Source organism: Saccoglossus kowalevskii, chromosome 8 (genome assembly GCF_978046115.1).
Source record: "Saccoglossus kowalevskii chromosome 8, keSacKowa6.1, whole genome shotgun sequence".
Lineage (NCBI taxonomy): Eukaryota > Metazoa > Hemichordata > Enteropneusta > Harrimaniidae > Saccoglossus > Saccoglossus kowalevskii.
Genome location: NC_140648.1, coordinates 26,346,420 through 26,352,749, shown reverse-complemented (window position 1 = coordinate 26,352,749; position 6,330 = coordinate 26,346,420).

Here is a 6,330-nt window from a genome sequence, read left to right as displayed (position 1 = left end):
ATTGTTTTCTTGTACCAAGTTATTTACCGTATTTACACTAAAAACAGTACATCTTGTTTTATTATATGCACCCATTGATATCCAGCTTGATTGCAATTGCATTGATTGCAAAGTCATTCCACTACCACTAAATTAGTATTAAGGAGAGTCAAACATTCTCTCGTAGAAACAACTAGAATCTTGAAAAATAGCTCGTCTGGTTGGTGCATATATTTTGTTTACAGACTGGGGGTATTGGGATTCAGTGGACCGGTAATTAACAAGTCGGTTGGCTGTTCTACGCTTAAATGGAAAACTGTTATGTTATGTGCTAACTATCATACACAATTATTGAAATATAAGTTTAATAAAATTCCTAAAATGCATTTGATTAACATTGAGTTATCTTAAATTGACGGGATGTTAAGCTTCTGGTGTATTGATATTCTCTGAATCATTGTTCGATTCACCCATTTTCCTTACACGTACACGGGACATGTGGAAGCATGTTATCTCAAAACTATGCTAGATAAATTACATTATGTTTCTTGCCATTGTATTATACAACCTGATTATGATCAATATATTTGTGCTACAATTGATTGTTCTAGAATGCAGAATGAATGTCTTTATATTAATGATGGATATGTTAGAACTCGCATGTGACCAGCAAACGAGGAATGTGCCTGCGAGTTTTTCGATTTTACAAATTTACGTGTCGTGTATGATAGTGTATATATAGGGTTCATATTGTACTGTGTTAACTAATTTGCAATAAAGAAATATGACTTACTTGGAATATATCACTAACTAATTACAGTTAGTTACGTAATGAACATTCCGATTTAATACTTTTGTAAGATTATGAATCTTAAGCACAGAATGTATTGCAAATTGTTCCGAATAACCGGTCAATAAATTGCTGGTCGAGTGTTTGTGGGATTTGTTATAGACCAAGTTTTCAATAAATTGCTAGTCTTGAAAGCATTCCAACTATCTTCATGGGATTGACAAAATATTCTGACAAATTCTCAATATAAATAGATATCTAAGACTGTCCTGAATGTCTATTTCTGGCATTGTAAATAAACAAGCAACTCACTGAGCTTTCCAGATCACCAGTCGTAGAGCTCTGTCTTCTCTCTTCTCATTGGATTCTACCAATAACATGTGTAACCTTAATTCCAGGGTTAGTGATTTATTTACCCATAACTCCCATACAACAACTTTAATGTGAAGAAGTTTGCTCCACAAGCTTCTTTGTATGCAAACAGTTCTGAAGCTAAGTAACGACCCAGGTCTATAGGTCACTTTCTATACATGCATGCGGGCATGGACTTAAGAATTCTATTAAAACATTTACATATGCCATTCGTTTGCGAGTGATATTGCATTGTGACGAGCCATTAACTGACAGGAGTCCGATAACCTTCATAACACCACAAACAGACGCCCTTAGAAAGTGAGAATCTGTTTGAGTATGCCAATTCAAATATAGTCACCAGAACCTGCTCAGTCGTGATATTCTTTAAGAGACGTAGCAGGAAGCATAATCAACCAATTTACGTACTACCAAATTCATTGAAACTCGTGTGAATAGAATATTTATCAAAAGCATGTCACTAAGGAGAACCTAGCTTAGTATTTCAATAACAAATTCCACCTTAATCCCGTTAGCAGCTGTTATTTGCCATCTTGTCCAATATGACGGTCTTTCTGCTTTGGGCCAACATGTGAACATATGTGATGTCTAACCGGGGGTAGTTTTTGTCTGTTTTACTCATTACAGGCGGTGTTTGGGGTTTCTGTGTAGCGTTAGCCGTCTTATTAAACTTGGGTCCGGCAACATATTTGCCATTATTTTGGGTATAGTAGCATGCCTCATTTCGCAAATCACCCCTTCCCTCAAGAAGTGCAACACAAACGTTTGCTTTTAACAATTTGTACTTTGCCAAATAGTGACAATTTCCTATTTGTAACCACGATTTTAATGCAGTTTTCAAATTGTCCATAGCTTTGTTAATATATATTTGTCTATTCACCTTTGGGTTACGAGAGACGTACATTTCTACTATTTTGATGCGAGTTATGGGCAATTTTACCTCGAATAGTTTGTCCTGCCTAGACTTCCATGTATTTAGCCCAGCGGCTTCAGTTAAACGCCGCTTTGTTTGCCGAAAACATCGCTCCCTCTTATTTCACTGTTTGATCTACTAGCAGGGTTTCAGGCACCAGAACATGGAACAGGGTATCGCTCTGTAAAGCCGAGAGTGGCCTTTCTAATTTCCGACTTAGTATTGTTGCAAACCACAGGAGCAAAATGTACCGTCACTTGCAGTGATGAAACTTCATAGTAGTTTCTATCATTTTTGCACAGAATTATTTTGCATACAGGTTATGGGGCGAGATCAGCGCCAAAATTATTTTTATATTATCTTTGCATTAGGATGGCATTATTCTACCATATTTATATTGTCTTTCCATTTTAATATATTCTACCTTGGAAAAAGTGACCTGATAATATTCTACCCATGGACAAGTTGTGATTTACCTGGGAACAAGTCGCCGGATTATATTCTACTTTGGAAAAAGTGCCCTGGTAATTCTTTTATTCGTGCGAGTCAAATACAAGTGAAAACTGCTACCCAAACAGATTGATCCTCAGTCTCGCCTATACTTGACGGACATTGACATACACTTACTTTTTTTCGGACATGCGGTATGGAGAAAGTGCAAGGAACATTGATTCCACTAAATGACATTAATTATAATTTCTTCAGGTTCGATAGGTATATTTTTAATCATGAAATTGACTTTCACTTTATTTTAGTTGTACATATATAATGTTTTCCCCGTGTAGGCATCACAAGCTCCCACAGGTATTACAGTATTACAGTCTCTTAAATATTCCAAGTTTATCAAACAATTCTTATCATAAAATGTACAGTAAATTTAAATGTACATTACTCTTAATATGTGCAAAAAGTCGAGCGATACAACCAATAAATATACGGCAAATAAATGTGTAACAATAAATAACAATGCAAACCGCGAAACATCTGTCAACCATTTTGACAAGCCAAAGCACACATTGCATACCATGTGCTATAATAAACGTGCAGCTGACCACATCCACGCAAAGTGTTTGGGCACAAAATATGGGTGGCAAATAGTATAAATTTCAAAACAACTTTCAATAAATAATTCTTAACGAATACTAACATTTACAGTCTTACAATAATAATCAAAGGTACGAGTGGTACAAATCAGAGTTCATTCGCGTACTCAAACAAATTACTGCAAATAATTACATTTTGATAAAGCCAACAGCCAAACCTTCCATACCTCGTTTAGTGGCAGCTTCTCGGACTAGTGTACAAGTGTTAGCAAACCTAGCAAAATTTACAGAAAACTCAACACGGTAGGGCAATTCAGAGCAGGCACAGAGACACGTCTTCACCCTTCAGAACCACTCGCAGAACTGAAGACAATAGCCTGCCTGACCCAGAGTTCACCACTGGTCAAACAGGTGAAACAAAGGAATCCAACTATGTATTCAATAACCAATCGGGGGGAGGTTTGCTTACACCACGAAATCTCAGATTTTATGCTTTAACTTATATATCCTATATTTACACATTTTAAATTTCCGACTTCAAAGTTCTTACTTCTTACTTCCAATTTCCGACTTCTCACTTCCAATTTTCGACTTCTCACTGCCGACTGCACATTTCCACTTCTCACTTCTGAATTTAAACTTGAGAGTTCTCTCTTCACAACGAAAGCCGAGAGGGCCCTTCCTACTTCACAGTTCCAACTTCCGAGTTTCGACTTCTAACTTCCATGTTATTATTGTTGCAAGCCGAAGGAGCAAAAAAGTACCGTCATCTGTAGTGATGAAACCTCATAGTAGTTTCTATCATTTGTGCACAGAATTGTTTTGTATACAGGATATGGTGAGATCAGCGCCAAAATTATTGTTATTGTTATATTATCTTTGCATTAGGATGTCATTGTCTTTGCATTTGAATATATTCTACCTTGGAAAAGTGATCTGATAGTATTCTACCCATGGAGAAATCCCGAGCATGTCGCCTGTTTATATTCCACAGACTATACTACTATTTGATGATGTTTTCGCTTTTCTTTTTAACTTCTTCTTTTTCATTTAGGTTTATGTAAAAAATAATGCTGCTGACATCACAACGTCTATCTGAATAATGCATTGATATCTACATGGACAATCCCATGTTGCAAAGTCATCAAATTGAACCCAACAATAAGGAATATGTACTTGTTTTGGAATTGGGATTTCACGGGTGAAGTTTCTGACCTGGAGTCGCTCTCTTAGCAATGTATCTTCAGTTTACAATTACTCAAGAGTCTCTATTTAGCGACTTTTCTGATTTGACGTTATCAGATGATAACCAGGGCCTAACAATACATGCACTGTCCGTTAAATTCGTGGTTTCTGGGTATTCCTTGAAAAATACAAGCCATACTCGAACAGGGTTATAGAACATTTATACTGGCGACTCAATACCAGTACGTTTAAGATCAGACCCGAACAACTTGTTTGATGCTCACGCCATTGCTGTGGATTTTGATGTTTGGTTTTGCAGAACTGACAAAATATGTACACCCTCTTTTAAAAGCCAATAATATAACTTATGTTGTTGTAGATAATATAAAGTTCTGAACTACCTTGCTAATTATTGGGTTTTATGCCAAAATAAGTATAACACGGACTGGCAGTCAGTGGGAGGCAGAGGTACTTTGGGAAAAGTCTGACAGATATCTGTCCTATATATATTGTATACATAAATTATTTTACAATAGTTTGATGTTTGTTGACTTCACATAGATGAATGAAAAAACCTAGTCCTAGATTATGAATTTTATTTTTCCAATGTTCTAATCAGAGAACCAGCGGTGTCTTATTCAAAAGCCTGATTTTGCAAGTTTCATGTGCTGACAAAATTAAACAATTTCCCCCATACATTTCTGATGAATACAACAGATTGTCAATTGTACTGTATATCAAATTTTCTGATTGTGCAGTTAAGTTGGGTTTTGTGGGTGCAACTGAAGAGTCGGGGCAAGTTACACCTTGTACACCTCTTTTAATATTCATGGAAGTGGACCCAACTTGCTGACTATGTTTGAGTGGTGGTGAAAAGATAAATGAATATTTGATTAAAATATCACTCGTGCAATTGTTTCCAATGAAATGATACATCTTTATGTTTAATGTCTCCTGTATACATAAATAGACTTTACAAAAAAAAAATATAACTAAATGTTTTCATGAATACGCCCCAATTAATTAATTAAGTGATGTTTCAAAAATACTACAAGCAGCCACTCGGCTAACATAGATACGCTATTAGCAATGCACATTTCAATTAAAGATATCAATTAGAAAATGAATAATATGTATAGTATCAAAGCAATCTGAATTGCTGTTTGCAATAAGTGGAAAATACAACTTTTTACCAAAATTGACAAAAATAAAAATTGGAAAATCAAAGATATCATCACGATTTGAACAAATCTGAGAGAGGTCCACAAGTACATATATATAATATCTAAGCAACTAGATTTGCGGTTTTCAACAAGAAGTTGAAAATATCACTTTTTCAACAAGAAGTTGAAAATATCACTTTTTACCAGATAGGTGTACAGACACCTTGCTTCATTTCATCTGCCTAGGCATCGGCGTGTTGGACTCACATAGTCTCGACATGATTCTATAAAAAATGCATATTTATAATTAATTTCTCGGAGTATCTCTCATTTTGCGTGCAGTTCAAGGTTGTAATGCCCTTCAATAATAGACCTCAAAGAATGAGCGTAAACACCAAATTAAAAAGGGGCAACTTTGGGGGCCTTCACATTTTTTGGACAGCAAATATGCTAACAACAACATAAATGTCCAAAAAACAACATGGAAAGCAGTTATTTTTTTCGTAAACGCCTATTAACGAACGGTAGTAATTAAGAAAATACTGTCATTCGTGTGAAATGGCGATTCACATTTTGAAAATTCCAACAACAACAACTAGGCAAATATGAAACTAGTTTCACATCGGTATGCGGAAGCTTGCTATATATTCTTCCAAATAAAATACGAAAGAAGATGATGAAGAAGTTTTAATTTTACAGCGGCACCAAATAAACTGACTCAATGCTCTCCTGACAAAACTCTGCTCGAGGCCGCAAAGTGGGAAGTAAACCGGAAGTGACGTCGTGACCCACGCCACCTGACCTATATATGAGTGTCGTTTCGCAAAGTACACTCGAAGAAAAGCAAGTCTACGTTCACAGTAGTTGTAAACCGATAGTTTTTAC